The 23263-nt window shown below is 52.9% G+C and overlaps 1 protein-coding gene across 5 annotated transcripts in view; it reads right to left on the bottom strand.

Moving 5' to 3' along the window:
* The window catches only part of ZBTB7C (zinc finger and BTB domain containing 7C), a 345852-nt gene that overhangs the window by 96287 nt on the left and 226302 nt on the right, over positions 1-23263 (bottom strand). The window contains exon 1 of one of the 5 annotated variants that reach the window (XM_034996010.1): positions 11909-12258. The exons of the other annotated variants lie outside the window; for them this stretch is intronic. The gene's annotated coding sequence lies outside the window, so the exon portion shown is untranslated. Of the gene's footprint in view, positions 1-11908; positions 12259-23263 lie in introns of those variants that run through there. 5 annotated transcript variants of the gene reach the window in all.

The raw sequence follows: 23263 nt of genomic DNA, 5'->3' as shown, positions 1-23263 counted from the left end.
TAGAGCCCGACGGGCTCCGCACTCAGGGGGGAGTCTGCTTGAAAGTCTCTCTCTCCCGCCCCCCCTGCCCCTCCCCCGCTCTCACGCATGCTCACTCTTTCACTGTCTGTCTCTCTCCCTCTCGAAGAAATTAACAAATCAAAAAAAAAAAAAAAAGGAGCAGAGGTGAGTGAGAAAACACAAAAGCAAAGACACCTCTTTACAAAATGGAAGGGAAGGGTTTTAGAGTTAGTTGGGGAGAAAGCCCCTCGCTGTCACCCTCTCTCCCAGCCCCTCTGCTCTAGTAAGAGCAGCCGTCCCAGTATAGGGACAATCAAGAGGAAACCTAGGGCCATGTCAAGGTAGAAGCAGCAGCTGTGGATCGAAGCGCTCGCTCTTCCGCAGCGGTGGGAGGAGAAGGGCCAGGGTCCTGAGCAGAACACAGGAGCCACTGGGGAAACCAGAGGCTCTTGGCGGGGCTGGGGGAGTCAAGCCCAGAGACTGGCTGTATGGAAGTTCTGAGCTTAAAACTATTTTCAAACTATGGCTAGTCTGTGCTAGATGTGGTGCATAATTTATCTTTTGAATTCTTTCATCAGCTCAGAAGGCAGCTATAATTTTGCATTGTACAGATGAATTAATCCAAGGCTCAGAGGTTCCAAGAAGTCCACAGTGACTGGGCTGAAGGTGGATGAGTGTGAGCTGAGACTGGAACTCAGGCTAAGGGATCCTCACTTGGTAAATGCTTCCTGCTGTTGAAGACACAGAAGTGATCTCACTCCTGAATGGGATTCTGGACTCAGTACTGTCCCGAAGAACAAGGTTCCCAGCCCTCAAAGGTGTGTCTCCTCTTAGCTGCCTCCCAGACATCTGTTCTTGCCCCCCGCCCCCCGCCCCCGGAGCCACTGGTTCCAGCCCCTTGCTGGGGAGCCCCTTGATCCCAGGGAGTAGAGACAGCCCTCTGTGCTGGGAAACCACCACTCAAAGCACCTTGTTTTGGGACTTTTCCATCCTGGTACTCAGGTCACAGTAGGCTGGGGAAGCATAATGGAGAGTGCTCATTGTACCAATGCAATGGTTGCAAGAGGCCATCAAGGCCATGGCAAGAGTGTGGTCTTTGGGGAAGGTAGACCCATGTTCTGGCTCTGCCATCTGTGGGGAAGAACTTTTGGAGCAAGAAGCCCTTCTGACACTCCGACATTGTCTGCCTCTCCTCCTTGGTGGCCCCAGTGGACTTGGACGTCCAGGGCATTGACCCGGCCCAGACAACCCCGGAAGACAATGTCCAGCAGATGTCCCTCTGGTGTGGTGTGGCTGCACTGTGGAAGCCCATGGTGCATTCTAAGAACGTGTGACATGGAGAACGCTTTCCCTGGTGCGCTCCAGGCCAGTGATCCTGGCAGGGCCCCGCCAAGACTGGGACACCCAGGGTGGACCAGCACAGGGCCACGAGCATGGCAACGCATGCTCTGGGAAGCTTTGCAAACTTGGCCAGGGCCATTCTCTGGTGATACATTGTTTTTAGAACATTTGATCTCTTCAGAGGGTATCATTTTACACGTTTCTATACTGATGTTTTCTATTTCCTTTATTATCTCTCACGCTGATCGCACCCTCCTTTATTACCTGCTCTGATTTGATACCTGGTAATAACTACTTTGAAAAACCCATGATATGATCATCCTTCACTATCATTGGGAAATTGACGGAGTCTGAGAGCAGACCAGGATTTTGTCAGAAGTCTAAGGAGTTTCTTATTAAACACACCAGAAGAACCGTATCTGTAATCTACTCTGGGACACCCTAGGACTTAAAGACAGCCCCAGTGCGCTGTCCCCCTCTGTCCCCATCAGAGCAGGGCTCAGAGCCCAGCCCTGCCCAGCATGACCACCAGGGGCTTTAATCCAGTCACCTGAAACCGACAGTGGACTCACATCTCCAGTTTCCCACAGGGTGCTGCTCAGCTTATTTCCAAAATTTCAAATGGTTCCAGCCTCCAGGGGAGATCCTGGCCAAAGGATGCCCCCCTCCAGCTTCATGTCACCTATGGCCACCTGCAGAAATGGGCTATCATTATGCATCACCATTCATCCTGCCCAAATGGTGAAGGCCAATGCTTATAGGCTGGGCACTGAGGGCCTCTCTTGTTTGGTCCTCACAGCAACCCCAGGGCGTCTCATTCCCTTCTTGCAAATGGGGAAACCACAGCACAGAGAGGTTAAGTAACTGGCCCAAGGCCACAGAGCCTGCAAACGACAGAGCTACGGCTTGCACCTGGTCTGGGCTCCAGAGCCTCTGTGCCATACTGTTTCACCCTGAGCCCCAGCTCAGAGTACCTTGATTAAGCCTCTCCTGAAGGCTCGGCCTCTCACTCTCTGCTCTGACTCTGGATGGTACCATCATTCCAGACCACTCAGCCAAGGGCAACACTTGACTCTATAGAATCTTGCTTCATTTCAAGTTCTGGTCCTAACTGGGTAAACGAATGACAATGTTTGGAGGGCGAGGGCGAGAGTTGCAACCCTGTCCTTTCTAGAGCCTGCACAGGGCCTGGCCACTTCTGTCCTTGCTGGCTAGGTGTCACCTGCAGTGGCCCCACTGACCAGAGGGCAGTCCCTCCACCCAGGGCCCCACCCGCCCTCTCTTGGCTCCCTCCACAGGGGCTCACTTGGCCCGGTCTTTCATCTCAGCGCAGACTCAGGCTCTGGGTTGGCTGACGCTCAGCCTCTCTCCGCTGCCTGGGTCTGCAAAGAGATCATCACCATGTTATTGGAAAGGCTTCCAAAAGCTGGAGGCCAGGTTCGCTCGGAGGGTGCACCACGGGAGTGGGGGCAGAGGGGGGGCAGGGCTGGTGCGGGGACGCACCCCTCTGCAGCGAGCCCCGACAGGAGAGGGCAGGGAGGAGGGAGCCTCCGAGTTGAGAATCCCATCGCTGGCTGTTCACAGTGCCAGCTGAGGGACCCACTGCCCCAAGGCCTGTGTCCTCTGCAGAGCCCCTTAGCCCCATCTTTGCCCTCACTTATTCATTCCCCAGCCTTCCTGGGTCACCTTGAAGCAACCCCCTGGCCTGTAGACAGGGAAACCATTCTCAGCTGCCTTGTTCTCTCTGCAGCGCAGCCCAGGGTGCCCTGGTTCCGGTCACTGAGCCTCCTCTCAACCCTTGCCCCTACTCCCCGGGGCCACATCTGTGCCCAGGCATCACAAGTCGCTTGATGGAAGTAGTTCCAGAACAGAACTGCCCCCTGCTCTGCCCGGAGTTATGTATTTTTCCTTCTCATACCCAATGACCCACCATTAGAAACGTGGGCTGGCATGCCCCCTCTTTCAAAGACAGATGCCCTGCCAAGAGGGGTAACTTGGCAGCCAGTGTCTTCCACACCTTAACGTGAATTAGCACAAAGAGCTGGCTCTCTCCTAATAAGTGGATCAGATCATCAGAGGGAGAGGACTGAGTGAGAGTTTTGAAGGTTGGGGGGGGTGGCGGGTTGGTGACTTGGGAACACAGGATAATTCCCGGTTGGGCAGGCCCCAGGGGGTGGAGGAATTTGAGCTGTGTGAAAGAAGAGCATGCAAGCACCAGGAAAAAGTGGACAGTAAGTGCCTGTTTCACTGCCCTCCACAAAAATTGCCAACACGGAGTGAGGGAAAGCTGGGCTAGAGACGCTCAGGGTGGTTCATAACTTCCCGGTGTCCCTGTCACCTGGTCGGAAGCTCAAAGCTTGGGTAGTCAATGTCCTTAGTGTGGAATGTTCACTGAGGACACACACACACACACACACACACACACACACACACACTGTCCAAAGGAAAACACAGCGATGCCCAGAAACCTACCCCAAACACGTGTCCCCAGCCAAGGAGGCCTCCCCGATCAGTGGAAGGTGGCAGATCAAGCCCGCTTCCTTTTATTGCAACTTCTACCCTTCTAGAATTTCTCATTCTCTGCAGGTCCAGGCCACGGAGACATTAATCCCTATTCAAATGAGCCTTCAAGGTTCTTCCTTCCTTAGAATAAAAAAAAAAAAATTTCTCAAACACCCCAAAGCAGGGCTCTCATGTCCTAGCAGTAAGCAGTGCAAGCATTCACCAGGAAGGGAGGGACAGGGCTCTGGGCCTCACCTGGCCTCTCTTGTTGGAAGGCAGAAATGCGACCCTGCCTTCCCCCCTCCTCCTCCCTGCAACAGCTTTCATAAACAGTGATTATTTCAGTCTTAGAGCACAGCTGTCCTGTGAATTGACCAGTTAGGGTTATGGGGTGGGAGCCAAGGGCTGGAGCGTGGAGCTCAGATCTCCGAGGAAAGCAGCCCTCCCCTGCCCTCCTCCGCTGGCCTGCTCCATGCAGGTGGGAGTTGAAGAGGAGGGCACGTCTCTGGCTGAGACCAGGGATGACAGAAGCATTTTCCCAGCAGCCAGATGAGGGCAGAGCCCTAGTGCGGGGAGGGTCAGGAGGCAAAGCTTGCAGACAGGGTTGGAGGTGGGGTCGCCCTCCCTACCTACGTGCCATGAATTTGGGCCTCTCCAAAACACTCCTGCATCCAAATCAAGAGCCCTGAAATTGTACCTCTGGGGATTAACCTCAGGCTGCCTCTCTGGTTAAAATGTGCTGGCATATTGAGGACAGAAATGGAATGTTAGTCAACTTGTCATCGATAGGAGATATTTGGGAAATGTCCTCTGGGAAGGTGATGCTCAGAATTGTCATAGCTCAACTTCAGGAATCATCTACTCAAGGGATCTCTCAATTTTTTTTTTACAGTTGTAGAAGCCCCCTTGTACAAAGAAAATTTTGTGCAAAAATAGACCCACACAGAACTGTTTTGGATCAGTTCAGTGAATCCCTTTAAAGAACACCAAACTAGGGGTGCCTGGGGGGCACAGTCGGTTGTGCATCTGACTCTTGGTTTCAGCTCGGGTTATGATTGTGGGTTTGTGATCTCGGAGTCATGGGATCGAGCCCAGAGTCAGGCTCTGCACTCAGCAGGGAGTCTGCTTGAGATTCTCTCTCTCCCTCTGCTCCTCCCCCTGCTCTCTCTCTCTCAAATCAATAAATAAATCTTAAAAAAAAAAAAAAAGAACACCAATCTAATCCAACTTCTCATTTTGAAAAAGGAACTCAAGGCCCAGAGAGGTCAACCTGTGTCCTCAGTCTCCATCACAACCACCTTTCAGGCAACTGGTCTCCTCTTCAGTTCTTCCCAAGTGGGGCCCGGGACACCTGTAATCTTTTAAAAGGTTTCATAGATGATCACCTCTAATTAGCTTTAGGAACTGCTGCATTAAGCATTGGTTTGAAGGTGAAGAGTAAATTAGTAGCAGAGCCTGATCCCAGCAGCTCTTGGGGTCATACAAGCCAAAGTCGATGACAATGACTTCCCAGAAGCTACTGGAATGAATTTCTGGTACTGAGGTTTGCTTGTATTGAACATGGTGCCCCAGAATGGCCACTGAGGAGGACTTCAGTATGTTCTGGTGAACGGGTAATTTTTTGTAATCTTGGCAGTCTTTCAAGCTAGGTGAGTTTCCCCATCCCTCTCAGCTCAAATTTATCTTTGTTAGGAATGCTAGCCCCAGTCAGTCCCACAGGTATAAAAATGGGATAAAATTATTTCAGCATGGAGCTGAGCCACCAGGGGGAAATGGAGCACTCAGCCACATCAAGCAATTTTGGATGAATCGGTGGGTCTTGCCAGCAACTCAAGGCCCCAACAAGAAAGGACGGAGGTAGGATTGCATCGTCTAGCTGCCACTGGTTAAGATGTCAGGGCTCTCCAACAGCTTTCTTTGTGGTCCCAAAGGGGTCATTCCATGGGATAAAAACATCAGGATCTCCACTAAGTCTCCACTCAAAGTCCCAAACACTGAACAACTTGTCCAGAACCACTTCCATTAGGCCTATTTCTTCCCTCCCCAGGGCCTGGCTTTCCATCAGCAGCTGTAGCTGGAGAGAGTGGGGCTGAGGCAGTGGGCCGCACGGCCAGCTCTCTGGAGCATTCGAGCATGCCTTAGGAAAACAATGAGAACACCAACCCTTGTGTCACACCGTGGGAGCCTGTAGCGTCCTGTAGAAGCACACAGGGAAAACCTCAAGAGACCTCTGGAACATGCAGAGGAACCACCAGCCATGCAGGACGACCAAGAAGTCGAGGTGGCGCTCGCTACAAGTCTGGCAAGCAAATTCGACTAAGCGGGATCCAGAATGTTTCCTGGGTGTTGCCTCTTGGGGCACACAGACCCTCAGAAGGTGTGACGGCTATAATCAAAAGGCAGATATTACCAAGTATTGGCAAAGATGTTGAGAAACTGGGATCATCATATACTGCTGGGGCGAATGTAAAATAGCACAGCTGTGAAGAACAGTGCGGCGGTTTCCCAGGAGGTAACACGTGGAGTTACTGTATGGCCCGACACTTCCAGGGCTAGGTAAACACCCGAGAGAAATGCCAACCTATGTCCACACAAAAACCTGGACGTGAATGCTCGCGGCAGCATTATTTATTAGAGTATAACATGGAAACAACCCAAACATCCATCCACTGAGGAATGGACACATAAAATGTGGTCTATCCATATAAGGAATATCATTCACAGATGAAAAGCAATGAAGTACTGATATAGACTACATATAGATGGGGCGCCTGGGTGGCTCAGTTGGTTAAGCGACTGCCTTCGGCTCAGGTCATGATCCTGGAGTCCCGGGATCGAGTCCCGCATCGGGCTCCCTGCTCAGCGGGGAGTCTGCTTCTCCCTCTGACCCTCCCCCCTCTCACGTGCTCTCTCTCTCTCTCATTCTCTCTCTTTCAAATAAATAAATAAATAAATCTTTAAAAAAAAAAGAAAAGAAAAGAAAACATTATGCAAAGGGGAAGAAGTCAGTCATGAGAGGCCACATATTATATGATCCCGTTGATATGAAATGTCCAGCGTAGGCAAATCTATTTAGAGACAGAAGTGGATGATTGGTGTGACCTAGAACTGGGGAGTTGAGAGGAAATGGGGAGCGGCTGCTAAGTAGGTACCGAGTTCTGTCTAGTAGGATGAAAATGTTCTAAAACCGATTGTGGTGATGGTTGCACAAATGTGAAGATACTAAAAGCCATTGAATTGTACAACTTTAAATGAGTGAATTATATGGCACGTTAGTTATATGTCAATAAAGCTGGTATTTTTAAAAACCTAGAAAATTTCCAGGTATCTAGGTTCTGCTTACCAGATGCATCCTCTGCTAGACTTCCCCAAGGCTTAAGGAAGGCAGGTACCAACAAAAGCTGGGGTCACCGTCCCCTCGCCAGTGGCCTTTACCCATAACTTCACAAAGACCAACGGGCCAACCTGTTAGCTCCAGAAACAGCTTAACAGAATCGTCAGCCAGAATCCATAGCCCAAAAAGCAGGAGCCCTGGGAATAGGAGTGTGCCAAGTTCGGTTCTATGATATCATTTGGGAGGGTCACGTGTACATTTGCTTCTGGTTTGTATCTAATTTGAAAAAGCCGACATAGATCGTGTACTGTATTATTAGGCAATTTTTCCAGTTTGGAGTCTCAGTGTTGCTCCACTCCATTTGTTCAGAGGATGAACTCACTTCTCTGCTGATGCAGAACATCCTACCCCAGGTTGCTGCCCTAGGAGGGGCAGGCTTTTGCCCATGCCAACTTTCCTATTCTGTCCTCCATGCAGATGCGAGCCAGGCCACTGTGGGGGAAGAGCTCTTACCCCTTAGGGGAAGCTTCCCTCTCTCTAGCTGGCCTCCTGCGTGGTGGAGGGGGCGCAGGGGTGACTATGAGAGGGAAGGGGGCCGAGTCTTCTTCCAGGCCAGGCACCGATGGAGGGGGGCCTCCCCACGGAACAAAAGAGTTCAACAGAAGACAGCCCACATTCCTCTTTTTCTAAACACAGGCTCAAGATGTGCCGAGGGAAAGTTAAATTATGTGGCAATTTTCAAAGTCATCCACTGAAGATAAACTCTCCCTTCAAAGGAATTACTCATCTCACTCCATCATAATACCTCAGGGTCTATCACTGTTCAAATTTATTAAGCAATGACATGCAGAATGTATTGTATAAAGGACCCGTTTCATCACCCCATTCCCCAAGCTATTTTTTTTGTGTGTGTGCTAAGTCATGAGAAGTCCAACAAGTTAAAAATCAAAACAAAAACTAACAAGTACGCATGTGTGCGTGTGCACACATACACACACACAAATGGGAAAAAAATCCTTCGTGGAAGTTACTATGAGGGGGGCAGCTTCAGAAAGGAAAAACACAATCTCTGACTAATATGAAGGAGACTCCAAATTGCTCTTGGCAACAATCTCTCAGCCCCAGATTCCCCTCCCTCTATTCATCTCTGCATTTCCCAGCCAAAGGAAAATAAACTGAACAGCTCTCTCCCTGGCCCAACCTGTAGGGCTGAGCAAGGGCTGAGCAAACAAACATCCCCGTGCAATTATACACCTGTGTAATTGCTGCAAACACAGGACAGCCAGTTGGGTGCTCACCGCACTTACCAGGCTGGTAATCTCGGTATCAGGAGAAAATGCCTTTATTCAGGCACCGTGACATCAAAACGGAATGCAGTATGATCTTGTGACCCCCAAACACAACAGATTTTTAAAAGGGGGGCAGAGGGAGAAGGAAGAAGAAAAAACTGTCCTCCTGGAAGAGTCGGTATCAGTTCCAAGGAAGGAAGGCCCCAGAACATCACTCAGATGGGTTTAGCTTCAAGGCAAGAGTTAGCAGTTTACCTTCCTCAGAAAAGTGAGAGTTAATTTTAGAGGTAGTGATCTTACACCTATTACACCATTCAAGATGGAAGGAGAGTTAATAGGCCAAATGGACTAGATATTTATGGTTGCTCTGTCTCAAAGATTCATCTGCCACCATTTTATTAGGACAGATATGTCAGGTCAGCTAAAATGGAGATGGACAGGAGCATCAGGAAATGGCCCTGATGTGGGGGTACAAGCAGGTGGGACAGGGTCTTTGCCATTGAACCCTAAAACGCCCTGGCAGGCTAGTATGGCCAAGAGACACGGCTTCTAGTGCTGGCTTTGCCACCAAGTCCTGGGAACACAGACAAGCCTCCCCAGTGGTCAGATGAGGGCTGGGAGTTGCAGCTCCAGCCCTGTGTGTGTGTGTGGAAAGCGCCACCCCGGCCACGGAGAAGGGGCTGATGCATCAGGACGGTGATGCTCTGGGGGCAGTTCCCAGCCCTGCTGGCCCTGCTCCAGAGAGGGGCCAGTCCTCCTGGAGGCTGCACAGCTTGTCATCTCCAGCTGGGATGTGCCAAAACTAAAAGCTCATCTCGGAACCCACAACCGTAAACTGATCACCAGAGCCACAGGAGTTCAGAAAGCTGCCTGGATACCGTGCCCACTCCACAGCGTCCTCTTGAGCCACGGCTGAGTCCTTGTGTCTGCAGCATGGGGACAGCTCATCCTTCCAACTGCCCACCCCCCTCTTCGCCCAGGCCTCCCGCCACTTCTCCTTCTCCCCTGTATTGTCTCATTAAATCCACTCAATCAAAATAAATAAATAAATCCACTCAATCCCCACCGAAGGATGTATTACTGCTATTCCCATTGACAGAGTGCAGGGACCAGGTCAGACTTCACTTACTGAAGTCCTTAGCACTTAGCGTGGTGCCTGGAATCACACATTAGATAATACAGTAGTTGTTGAATAAATGACTGATTGGTTGAGTGGAAGGAAACTAAGGTTCAAAACAGTTACTACTGTAACACTTACATATTATTTTGTGTTGTGCTAGAATTATATTGGGGGATTCCTGCCTCCCCAACTGGAGTATAAGATTCTAAAGGATGTGTGGTATAATGGGCAGCTTTGATTCCTGGCTCTATCATGGATAAGCTGGACTTAACCCCATTAAGCCTCAATTTCCTCATCTGCAAAGTGGGGCTAGTGGTTCATATCTGACAGGTGATGGCGGTTACAGGAGATAACGTGTGCCAAGCACAGTCTAGCATCTGGTCTCTGAATGTCCTATCCCCCCCTCCCTGCCCCGTAGCCTCGTAGCCTCTCTGGTTTACTCCCAGCACCACCGTGGCAGGATAGGCCTTGAGCTCTGCGCGACCTCCTGGCCTTTGGTCTTCCTCCTTCAAGGTCCTGCCCCAATACCATTTCTGATCAGAAGCCCTTCTTGACTCTCTGGCTGCTGAAATGCCTGTGCTCAGATTCCAAAGGGGCTCTCCTGGCAGTCAGTAGAGGACAGCCTACTTGCCACGTAGTTTCACTATTCTGCAAGCCTCATCTCTCTGTGTGGATGCCCCAAGGTGGGGGCTCAGGACTGAGTTTTGTCTGCATCTCCCCAAGGTCTCGGAGGTGCTTGGTGGGATCCAAATCTACCAATTTCATGACGTTCTGGAACCCAGGCTGGTGTGGCACTGGTGTCCCACGGTTCTGGGTAAGGAGCACTGGATTCAGGGGGACCCCTGGGCCCCAGTCTCTCCTCAACTGTAAAATGCAGATGATGAAGACACCTGCCCTAAAGTGTGGTAGTTTGGGAGAGTTTAGGAGAGTAGCAGACACCAGCCCCAATAGACAACACTGGCTGACCCCAGCTGTTGTAGGGGCGGGGGGATGGCTTTCTTCTCCCTTTCAGCCCAGGTTGGGCTTTAAGGACCGAGCGCCACAGCCGGGTTACTTTCCTTTCCTGGAGATCTATCCAGAGAAAGTTCCTGACCCTTCTAATCCCCCAGGACATCACAGGGTGAAGGAGTGGAGCTTAAACTTGAACCTGGCAGGGCCTTCCCCTTCCCTCCCACAAAACATTTTATCAACTCTGGAGAAAACTGCCTGATTGTTTCAACCGCTTCCTTTACATTTTCAAAATTCTACATTTAGAGGGACTGGAAGGGGTATGCCAACAGTCTGCCAACGAATCGTGGGAACGGGGCTGCCCCCGGTGCTGCCAGGCACCAGGGGTCCAAAGAAAGAGTGCAGTCGTCCCCAGCCCACCTGCCCACAGCCAGGACAACAGAAGCCAGAAACTCAGGCGGGCAACCGAACCGGATGCACCCCGGAGCCCTCAGCACAGGCACGCGGAAAACCGCCCGCACTCGGGACGCTCGGCGCGGGACTCTCCGCCCTGCTTCCCGGCCAGTCCCGCCGCCCGCCGCCCGCCGTCGCGCCCGCAGCAGGGAACCCCCGCCGGCAGGGGTGGGGGCGCACACAGCCGCTCCCGGCCATCCCAGGGGCTCCGAGACCCCCGCCGGCCTCCACAGCCGGAGGGAGTCGTCCTGCCCACCCGGCGCAGGCCGGAACGCCGGGAAGGGTCCCCCCGTCCACCCAGCTCGGGCCGGCGGTTCGAGCCCGGGGATCGCGACGCGACTCCCTCCAGCTCGCCCAGCGACTTCTGCCAGTCCAGTCCCCAGTTTCATTTCAGCCCCTGTCCGGACCTCGACTTCTGCCCCGAGTTGTCATGGCTTTTGTTTCCCCCCCAAGTTTTGCATCTGACACCGGGGAAGCCCGAGCTTTTTTGGAGGGAGGGCATTTGAACGATCCGTGTCTGTCCGCCACTCCCTTCCGGAGCGGCCCTCGCGCCTCGCTGTCCCCTCTTCTCCGCCACCGAAGGCTGCCCGCGGGGGCGGCGGGGCACGGAGCAAGCCAGGAGACCTGCCCTACGGAGTTCCAGACTCCCTCCTGCGTTCGGCCCGGAGGGACACGGCCGCGGGCCCCGCCGTCAGCCCCGGGGAGGGGGGGTGGCAGCCCCGGTGTCCCCGACTCGGCACCCTCGGTCCGGCCCCGGCGCGGGTTTGAAGTTGCTGCCGTCGCCGCCACTCCTATCCGGCCGGTGGGAGCGCACGCCCGGGGGCCAGGGGGTTCCCGCAGCCCCCCCCCCCCACTCCGCGCCCCGCCGTCCCATCTCGGGCCCCGCTCCCGGCCGCCCAGGCCCGGCCGCCGCACACCCACCTGGCCGCCCCGGGGGCGCCGCGCTCGTGCCCGGGCCGTGTCCTGAGCGCCGCCAGGGTCCGGGGCTGGGGATCCACGCGGCAGCGCTGCTCAGGGGAGCCTGCCGCAGCCGGCGGGAGGTTGTCATTGATTCGTGCTGGGCGAGTTAAGCCATTCCAGGAGTGGTTTTGAGAGAGCACTCCCACCCCTCCCTCCAACCAAAGTATTTGGCAGGCAGCCCCTGTCGTCCACCTGTACTGCTAAGCGCGGGACAAGGACCAACTTCACCAGCGACGCTCTGTGCTTCACTTTATAACACGCAAATGAAGCTCTTTTGTAAAGGTAAAGCAGAAATGAAAGCAAGGGTGGTGGAGGGATTCCCCCCGGCCCGGGCCTCCTCGTTGATTTATTTTTCCCTCTAATATTTCACAAAATACCTTACCACTTATCTCAAATCAGGGCAGCTTTTTATTATTGTTGTTTTACTCAATTCTGCGTGTCTTTTATTTTTAGAGGCAATTTTATTTCCATTTGCCTGAAACCTAAGTCCAATAAAATTACTAGAATTATGTTTTCTTCTCTGAGGGTCTTGAGTGTAACTTCACCAAATCAAACCCTGCATGGGGACGCATTCGAGTGGCAAATAAAAAAAGAGGAAAGTGCGGGAAGTATGAGGCTCAGAACCGCAGCTCCCTCCCCTGGTGATGTCCAGCTGGGCTTGGCCCACAGGGAGTGGGGAGGCCTGAGGTGGGGGCACCCACTGCCAGGACGCCCCTGTCACAAACATGTCATACAGGGTCTCCAGTGCTTTGTCTCCATTCTAAGACTGACTCAGAAATGCCAACCAGAGATCCAACAGTCCACATTTGGGGCCAACCACCAATCAAGAGAGGTGTGGCTCCATCACCCTCTCTCAAGCTGTTCCTTAAAGCCACACACTATACCCTTTTTGAAAATTGCCAGCTGGGGAGGCTCCTGCCCCAATTCTCCCTCTTTCCCCTGGAACCATCTTTCACCTGGGGGGGAAATCCTCATTAACCCCTTGCTGTCTAGGCTGGCTCTCCTCAGAAACGGGGGAGGAGCCAAGGGGAGCTCTTCTCCCCTGGTGATCAGCGGCCCCCTGTGCCACAGAGAATCAGCACAAAATGAAGACCAATCAGAGTTCTGGCCCTCTGGGGCCTCTGCCACTAGTCCAAGGGCAGGCCCCTAGCCGTAAAGCACCCCAAAGCCAAAGGTGAATCCCACAGGTCGGTCAGCCCATGAAGGTCAAGAACCCCAGGAAGACAGTTCAGACTAAAATATCTCCTCCAACAGGTGCCCCCTGCCTAAAATTCCAGTGTTAGTGATTCATTCCTTCGTGGGCCACGCCCTGCAGAAAGCCTGTGCCAGACAGGCAACATTGCTTCAGGAAGGCAGGAAGGGTCTCTCTCTGTGCTTCTAAAGCTGTAAATACCCATGGGGGGAGGGCAGGAATGAGTTGGCCAGGCCCTCCTTGCTCTGGTGGGAGGGTCATGGATGGCAGTGTGGACAGACAGAGCCAGGGAGGCACGGAGCACGAGTGCGGAGGGGTTGCAACATCAGGGAGTCAGTCACTGATGTTCAGAAGGAGAAGCACTTAATTGGGGCAGGTGGACAGTTTCCAAGATTGGGTGACTCCATAGCTTTTTATCAAAACCCAGGTATTCCCGGAACACCCAAGCCAAAGAACGAAAAGTCAAATCCCTTTGTCCACAAAGTCACTAATTAAATATCCAATCATGTGGAACTCCATACTCCACCCCCAGACCCGGTAGGTGAAAGTGCCAACACATGACCTGGATGGAGTCGGTATCAATCCAGAAGTGTTTGTCGTGCACCCATAAGGGGTTTACCTCAATGGTCTGGGTGGAGGTGGGGTGGGAGTGTGCAGAGGGGTGCCACCCTCAGAGCCTCATGTCTTGTGGGGAGATAAAGCACAGGGGTTTGTCAGTGTGGGGCAGGGTACCTGCAGCCCTGCGCAGGGTCCTTAAGGAACAACAGGGTGCTAGTTCTGCAGAGCAGATAAGGAGCCAAGAGCAGATACGAAGACAGGGCTCATCGGGAAAGGGCTGTGAGAGGTGGGCCGGGCAGGTCTGGACGTTTGTGCTGCTGTGAGCAGGAGGGCATGTCAGGTGCGGGAGTGAAGGCTTGGGGAGGGGGCAGCTGGCCAGGTTTAGAAGGCTCTCCCAGGGAATACAGCATCAGGTTGGGGTCTGTGTGGTGAAAGCAGTTTATGGATGCAGCTTCAGGCTGAACGAGAGAATGCAGGGCAGGGCCTGCTTTGGAGGGAGGGAGGGAGGGAGGGAGGGAGGGAGGATTGGAGCACCTCTCTCAAACCCAGCTGGAGCTGGATGTGGGCAGAGGGGTGGTGGAGGGAGGATGCCAGGAGGGGTGGGGGAGAGTTGCGGTGCCTAGCCCAGCCTGCCCCCAGGTGGCCCCTCCTAGCAGGGCTCCAGCCCTGACCTGAAGGAGTGTCTGAGTAGGCCAGTGGGTGGTGCCAGGGCCGAGGACACTGCAGCCAAGAGCCTGGGGGGAGAGCTGGCCGCTGGCCAGCCCACCGGCTGGGTCCCACAGTGGACAGTCAATGTCATTCCTCCCTCCTCCCTCCCCCTTAATCACTGTTTGTGTGTGCCCAGTTGGGGCACGCCCTCCGGAAGGGCTCCAGGCAAAAAGTGGGGAGCCCTACGCTACGGCCCCTCCAGCCCTGCCTCCTTGTTCTCAGTCTCTGTGCCTGGTGCCTCCTGGGAACAAGAACATAAAGGAGTCTCCGAGGGCCGGGGTGGGGGAAGGGGACTGGGGAGGCTACAAAAGCCACCCACAGAAGGGGCTCTGGGCTGGCCAGACTCTATATCTGTTACTGTGCATTTCCTTTTGGGATGTGGCTCCTTCCTAGGCCCTCTTTGGCCCCCTCCCTCTGGCTCACCCCCCTCCTCTCCCCGCTCTTTCCCACCCCACCCCTCTTCCTGGGTCAGGTCGGTCAGAGCTCTTGGAAACAGGCTGGCTTACAGACGCCCTGCTTTTCACATCTGCCTCCAAACCCACAACTCACTCTTGTTCCAGGGAGGATGAAAGCTCCTCCTTCAACCACCCAGCATGGCTCAGAAGGCTAAACAGAAGCCCAGTGAGCACATCTGCTACCGTCTTAACTTGAAACTTTAGTGGTGCCTGGCCATTAGCTGTGACGTAGGCACGGAGATGGCTTCTGAGCGAGCGTGCGCACATACAGACTGTGTGCACGTGTATAAAGAGGTAGATAAGGAGATGAACCGTGCTATCCAGAAACAGTAATAGCTAGTATCTATTGAGGGTCTACCCCACCCACTTCATCCCTGCAACCACACCTTGAGGTAGATCCTCTTATTTCCCCATGTTACTGATGAGAAAATGGGCTCAGAGAGATCTTACCACTTGTTCAAGGTCATGGGACTTGATGAATTGTAAAACTGGACATGACACCAGAGTCTTCAGAACTCTGGTGCCCCAAGGCTGCTTCTGGGGCTCAGCTCTGGCTCTTTGTCTAGCTCCTACAGCTGGTTCTCTTAGGAGCAGTTTGCTTTGCTGATGTGTGCCTCAGTTTCTCCAGCTGCTGAACAGGCAGGCTGATGACTCTTCCTGAACCATGAGGCTATTATTAGCCAGGAGGAGGCTGAGATGGGGGGGTGGACTGGTAAAAAACTCTGGAGCAAGTCTTCCCTAGAGAATTTGCACAGCACTGGGCTTGAGTATCACTCAAGCCGGAAACTCAGAGCCAATCTTGCTGCCTCCCTCTCACGCCAGCTCTGCACCCCACCCCTGCCAATCCATCCACCTGCGAGTTTATCCCCAAAATAGATCTCCAGTCCACTCTCTTCCTCCCACCTCTTCCACTACTGCCCTTGGCTGGGCCACTATCCCTCTCACTCTTGACCTCTGCAGGGACCTCCGCACTGGTCCCCCTGTTCCCACTCCCGTCCTGCTCCCTCAGTCCAGTGCCATAGGGCTGCCTGCGTAATTTTAAATGTGGGCTGGTTGCATCACAGGGCACTTAAAATGCGATCCAAACTGTTCACCATGGCCCATGAGGCTCAGCAAAATCCCTGTTCCTCTCTCTAAGCTCACCCCTGCCTCCCGCCCCATCCTCTGATAGGGTTCCTTTTCCTTCCTGCTGTGGGACTTTGCATGTGTGGATTCCTCGACCGGACACACTCTCCCTCTATGTCAGGTCTTGCAGAAACATTACCTTCTCAGACAAGTCTTTCTTGACCACCACAGACAAATTAGAAACCTCCCCCACCATCATCTATTTCAGACCCTCTCTCAAAGCACTCAGACCACTTGCATACTTTTATTTAACTGCTTGCCTACTGGATTGTTTTTTAACTGCCCCTCCCACTAGAATAGAGGCTGCTTGTGGGCAGGGACCCCATGTGTCCTTTTCACTGTGGGTACCTGGTACGCGGTAGACTCCTGGCAAATATGTGGGGGACAAAGGTTTGTTGAGAGAACCCCAGATCTGGTAAACAAGTCAAATGCATCTGGTCCTACCTCTGCCACTGCTGGGCTGTGTGCCCGTGGGGATGTCACCCGGCCTCCCAGGTCCTCAGCTTCATCCTCTGTAAGTGGGGACAATTGATGAGATGAGAGGATGACCCAGAACTTTCCCAGGTCTGGTGCTCTGCAGTTGGGTTGGCCTTCATCCTCCAAGAACTTGCAAGTGCCGATAAATGGACGGAAAGAGAATCCCGGCCATGCTATACTTTGGATGGCTTCGAGAAGGATTTGCCTCTCTTGTCTGTCCTGCTGACGTATTTTAGAGAAGTCAGCTTGTGAGGACTTTGCATGCTCAGGGCTATGACTGGCCACCACCCCCACCACACACGCCACCACGCAAGCATGGAAACTGGGGCTTGTCCAGAGCAAGCAGTTACCTAGGCGAGAACCAGCACCAAGTCAGGACTGATATTCCGGGGGGGGGGGGGGCGGGGAGGGGCATTCTAACCCAGCAGCCGTGTGCCCGCAGCGCACCAGGTCTGAGACCCCACCTCCAATGATGTCAACCTCTACACATGCGATGCTTTAACTTTCTGTGGCTTTCTTAAACCTCTTACCCTTCTTGGCCTTCACAACAACCCTGGAGGGCAGACCCCGAGAAGGGATTTTTGTTCCCACTTTGCGGATGAGGAAACTGAGACCCAGATTGAAAAAGTGAGTGAGTGGCAGAATGGAGACCTTTGAAATCAAAGAAGAAAGACTCTAGTTTTCCTTCTATATACATATGGACATACATTTCTTTCTCTCTCTATATATGGGTATACATTTTTAAGAGATTATGACTATATATGAAATATATTTGAAAAAATATACATGAAATTCTCCCCGATTAGAGAAAATCTGTGAAACAGAGGGGGGCAGGCCATTCATAATCACAGCATCCTAGATGGGAGAGCATCTGTCACATTATAGCAGGTTAGGGCTGTTAGTCCTAATCGTAGGGTTCCTCCCCACACCTCCCACCCCCGACCCGAGTCAACACAGGTTCCATCTAACACCCCACCTTGTGTTTCTTAGGTGCTCCACAAATGTTTAATTAAATTTGGAGGAAAACAGAGAGAAAACTCAACCCATCTGGCTGGAGCAAGAGGATGGCTGTTGGCGGTACGCCAGCCTCTGCCTACGTGGCCCTGGAGCTTCCCTGTTCTGAGGGCAAGCCAAGCCCTCACTATCTCGAGCTCCCTGTTTGTACTATTAGCAGGAGGGACTTTACTGTAACCAGAGGCTCTACCACTTTGATCCGCAGACCAGATTTCACTGAAATGTATTAAAATGCTGATTTGAATAACAACACCAAGATCAGAGAAGGAGCCCCCGACGGAATCGGAGCTATGCATTAACAGCCCTTCCTAGGGTCACAAAGGTTATCCAGATCTGCTGGTTGCCAATGCCACACACACATTCTCCCACCATGTTTTCTGGGCGGAGGGGGCAGACCCGGTCATCCAGAACCTACTGGCAGTTTGCCAAACTCCTGGACCAAACTCTTCCACTTCTTCAAGCACACAGAGGTGATCCAGGGAAGCGGAGCTCTGTGGCCAGCGACCCCATCCTGTGGGAGCTGGAAGGTGAGAGTGGGGCCCAGAGGGGAGGCCCGCATACTTGGAGCTGCATCCCACTTCTCAGGTGTGCTGAGAAACCAGCCAGAGCTTGTCCTGACCCCGGGCCCTCTGAGGAGAGGTGCTGGCTGAGTACAGTGTGCCTGAAGTGCGCTCTTGGGGGACGTACCCCCCACCTGGCTGGGCATCAGGGAAGGGCTCAGAGTCTGGCTGCCCCTACAAGAGACAGGGTCCCAGCCCCCCGCTGCTCACAGCCTGAGGGCCCCAGGGCTGCCAGGGCCTCGCCCTCCTCCCGGGTTGTACTGACACAGTCAGACGCCCAAGCAGGAGGAGGGGAAAGTGCCAAGAGCTTGGGCTCCCCTGGCCAGGGCTCTGGGTGACTGGGAAGGTTGCCTCAGAGCTGGGAGCCTAGGGGAGGAGGAGGGCTCAGCCAGGACCTGGCCAAGGGGTCAGTGGGGGAAAGGGAGCAGCTCTACAGGGGCCAGGGCAGGCAGGTTCCTCCACCCTCCTCCTTCCCTTCCTCCCTCTCTCCCTTCCTTCCTTCTTTCCCTTCCTCCTTCCCTCCCTCCCCTCTTCCCTTCCTCTGCCAGGTCTGTGGCGACTGCCTGTCTGTGGCCCCGCTACTCCAGGCTTTGGCTAGAAAGTGGTGAACACATCCACATCTGCCTGTCCTCATGGAGCTGACCTTCTAGCGGGGAAAGAACAACCAGACAACTGTCTGCCATGAAGTCAGGTGGGCGAGGCCACCATTGTCTCTCAGCCAGGTCCTTAGTGGGACCACTTTGTGGCCTCCAGCAGCCTCTCATCTCATTGAACAGAGAGACCAGGAAAGCAGGGATTATAGCTCCCAACAGAGTGAGGAGATGGGGGTGCAGGCGGGGGCGACTTGCCCAGCAGCCCTCTTCCTCCTGGCGCAGTGCTCCTGGCGCTCTCCCCTCCACCAGCGCAGTGCTCTATAGATCTAGCTACAAAGCAAAACTCTGTGCTTCTAGGGATACCTTTTTAAAGGAGGTATTTATACTCAGAAAAGTAAAAATACAAAACAAAACTAAGAACCTCAACCTAGACACACAAGTAACTCCCCTGACATGAAGTGACAACCCCTAAGACAGGAGGCTGTGGGGCTAGACAGCCTGGGGAGCTGAGGGCCGGCTGTGCTGGCCACAGACCCTGGCCTCGACCCAAGTTCTCTTTAGTGAGCATGGTGAACGTTGGCCTGTCCCTACAGGGTCCCCGCAAATGTGTGAGGGCCCCATTACCCAACCCAGGTCATTGGCACGCTTTGGGCATAACAAATACTCGCTGGAGGTCCGTGGGTCCTTTTTCGGGTGTCTGACCAGGAGGAGGAAGGGTGATGATGGGGATGGGGAAGATGAGGGCAGGACTGTGTGTGTGTGTGTGTGCGCACAGACGTGCATTTGTGGGTATGTGTGGGTGTATGGGGGTGGGTGTACTGCACAAGAGGACCGGTGGTTGGAAGGGTGGGCTGCCGAGCTGGGTGGGGGAAGGGGCGTGCCCCAGAAGCTTCTCTGTTGGAGGAAGCAGTGAACAGGTTCTGACACCTGCCCGCAAAGCATCTGTTCTAACTGGCTCTGGCATGCTCAGGCAGAGGGTAGCCTCGCACCTAGTGCTGGTCAGCATGCCCCTGCCAGGGGCTACTGGGTATGACCAGGACAGCCCACAGCCCTTCCCCAGGGCCAGACAACCTAGCCCAGTGGGAGGGTCAGCACAGTGACCTTCACCATACTGTGAGGGTGGCCGGGACCTTCTCTTCGAAGCTGGCATTTTCCATAGGTCAAGGTTAGGCTTGTAGGGTGGATGGAGAACAGGGCAGGACTGAATGGCCACAGTGAAGATCAAAACAAGGGCCTGGCCTCCTACAAGGACCTCATCAAAGAAAAGACTCACTGTTAACCCCCCGAGGACAGGAAAATAATCATAATTATGGTAACCGCAAGCATTGTGCTGAGAGCTTTGCATCGTGTTATTTGGTTCAATCCTCAACAACAAACTATGAAGTCAGTACGTGATGACTCCCCTTCCACAGAATGGCAGCTCAGAGTCAGGATTTGAACTCAGGTCATGCTGACCACCTCTAAGACTCACTTTTAATCCTGGGGAACTGCATTAGGTCACTGAGAGGGTTTCGGGGTTTCGAGTGGAGTGGGAGAAACTGGAGTGAGACAGTGGTGAGAGCAGGGCTAACGCCTCAGACCAGGCCGTCGACTGGGGCTGTAGGTGCCATTTGGCGTATCTTGAAGGGGATGCTAAATGGCCATCTGCCCAGCCCAGTCAGCAGGCTCGCCGGTTCTAGGACAAATGCAATCCTGGAGTCTTTGCCAAAGACTTTGGGCTTCATGGCTGAGAAGGAAAGGGGCTACAGCCCGGGTTGTGTGCTGTGTGGGAGTTCGGGGTGCTGTGGTCGAGGTAGGATGTGGGTTTCCGAACCTTCGCTAGAGTTTCTGGGCAATGCGAATTCCTGGGCTCCGCTGCAGGCCCACTCAATCAGAATCTGAACCCCCAGTCTCCGTGCTCAGACTCTCAGGGGATGCATGCTGATGTGGCAGAAGCAATGGTGGCTGGTGGCTGGCAACTGGGTGAGTCAGCGCTGGGATGCGTCACTGTCACTCGTCCTTCAGGTGTGTGTAGGGGTTGGGGGCGGGGAGAAGGAAGAGGTCTTCCAGCAGCTGGATTGCATCTGCATTAAGCACATGTGGCACAGCTGCAGAGAAAGCCAAGGAGTGCCCGCACCAGTGTGCAGGTGACTGTCCCTACTCTCGGACACTCGGACTCTTCCCTCTTAGGGATAATGTGGGCATGAACATCCTTGTGCATACCTGCCCCCTGTTGTGGGCTTCTGCCTTAGATCAGAAAAAAAAGGATGAGAGGGGCATGAAGACTTTTATGGTTCCTCACAGAATAGTGCTGTATTGCATTTTCCGAGAAAGGTTGCACATTTGGGCTGACACCTGCGATGTTCAAGAGTGTCAAGTTCACCACAGCGCTGCCAGCATCCCCCCGCCCCCATCATTTAAAGATAAGGAAACTAAGGCTGCATTGTTGAAGTGACCAGTGACCTGTCCAGAGTTACATACTCAGTCAAGGCCAGGACCGGGGGGAGAACCCAGAGGCTTCTCATTCAGGGGGCAGGATGTTTCTACCGGGCAGGAGGGAAAAATCAAGTCTGGCACGTCATTCTCTGACCCCCCACTCCTCCCTGCCAGTTCGGACTTTAGCAGTGCTAGGAGCTCACGTTTCAGTTGCATTGTTTTTCTGCCTCTAAAACTGGGCCTCTCCCCTCTCTGTTCAAGTTCCACATCCTCCAGGAACTCTCTGATCCCTCCGAGGAAGCCATCACATACTTGAACCGTGGGTTAGATGTCAATACGCAGGTGGGGAAGAAGTGGGACAAAGGCGAGGTGACAGCCCCGGGGAAGGACGAAGGCCAGCCAGACTGGCCAGAGCAGTGGGAATTCCAGGAGGAAGATAAGATGGGAAGGAGCTGGGGCCCAGCACGCCAGACAAAGGAGTCCAAATATGGGGGGCACTTGAGAGCATACCTAAGCTGTCATCTGCTGCTACTGGGACATGGGTTTGTTCCGTAAGAAAGTTCTTACATTAGCAGGGGTCCTTACCAGGGTGTCTGTGGGGTGCAGCGGGAGGGGGGGAGCCGGTTTCAGAGGATTCACAAACCCTCAGCTAATCAGTATGCAACATTGTATGAGGATGTGAGCATGTTCCTTTTTCTGGGAAGACAGCCCAGAGAGCTTAACAAATTTTCAAAAAAGTTCATGACCCCCCCCGCAAAACTTCAAAGAATAAAATGTAGATGAAAGGTGGAAGTCATTGAGAAATAGAAACAGTTTGTTGTATAATGTGTATACATATATATATATATATATATATATATATATATATATATATATACACACACACACACACCCATGGAAGGAGAGTGGAAATAATTATAGGTGGTCCTTTTCAGATAGGCAGATGAGAGATGGATGGATGGATGGATGGATAGATAGATAAGAAAGAAAGAAAGAAAGAAAGAAAGAAAGAAAGAAAGAAAGAAAGAAAGGAAGGAAGGAAGGAAGGAAGGAAGGAAGGAAGGAAGGAAGGAAGGAAGGAAGGAAGGAAGGAAGAAAGGAGGGAGGAAGGAAGGAAGAAAGGAATCTACGTTTAGCGTTTAAACAGATACTGTAAAGAACCAGGGTTTTTAACATCTAAGTTTCTTATTTTCCACTGCGCGCCCACAAGCCAGGGGAGCAGGCAGGAGATGGTATGCCTGGTGCTGAGGTGTTCAGAGTCACCGCCCTCCAAGGATGATCCAAGGCAAAGAGAAGGCCTTCTCAAAGTGAAGAAGCCAGTTAGTGGGAAAACGGGATTTGGTTTCACAACTTTTCCAGAACCATCTTTCGCGTAAGATGGGATGCACTTGAAAACAATCACAGCAAGCCCTTCTGGAGCACGTGGGTGTCCAGCTCTGTGCTGAGTGCTTTAGGAGGACTATCTTGTTTACTTCTCAGCAGCCCTGGTGGTTTGGGCAGTACTATACCTCCCAGTCTACAGGGGAGGAACTGGAGGCCCAGGGATGTGAAGTCACTAGCCCCAAAGCAAAGAGCTGTAAGTGAAACAGGGCACCGGAAGCTAGGTGAGCTAGTCCTGGAGCTGGGGCTAAGCACAGCCTTTGAGAGCAGTCGTGTCTTACTCTCAGTAATCAGCCCCATCTCCATCTTCCACCAAAAAACTGGACCAGGAATACTTTCACCCTACTGTTCTCTATGCCTTTAAAGGGATAGTTCAGTGAACATACTTCAATTATCCAGGCAGATTGTCTACACTTGTAAAAAAAAAAAATAGTAATAGTAGAAGTAGTTATAATATACCTCCCATTTATTGAGCATGTAATATGAGTCAGAAAATATACAAAAGGCTTTACAGTCATTTTCTTAATTGTATCCTTACAACAAGTGTCCAAGGTATCAGCATGTTCATTTCACAGATAGAGGTACTGAGGTCCAAGGAGGTTTAGATAACCTGCCTGATGTCAGCTAGTAAGTGGAGGGGGCTGGACTGCACCCACACTCTTTTTCTGCTGCTCTGTCTCTTGCTGGGTAACGCAGAGCACCGAGGTGCAGGAACTGGCTTCCTTGTTAGGGCCTGCTTGATGACTGGGGCATGAAAAAGGTCCAGGGAGCTCACTACCATGGCCAAAGGGAAAGGAAGGAAGGAAGGAAGGAAGGAAGGAAGGAAGGAAGGAAGGAAG

This window comes from Mirounga leonina, unplaced genomic scaffold, assembly GCF_011800145.1.
Source record: "Mirounga leonina isolate KUSES-001 unplaced genomic scaffold, KU_Mleo_1.0 Mir_93, whole genome shotgun sequence".
In the NCBI taxonomy this organism is placed as follows: domain Eukaryota; kingdom Metazoa; phylum Chordata; class Mammalia; order Carnivora; family Phocidae; genus Mirounga; species Mirounga leonina.
This window is presented reverse-complemented; position numbering and strand designations above follow the sequence as displayed.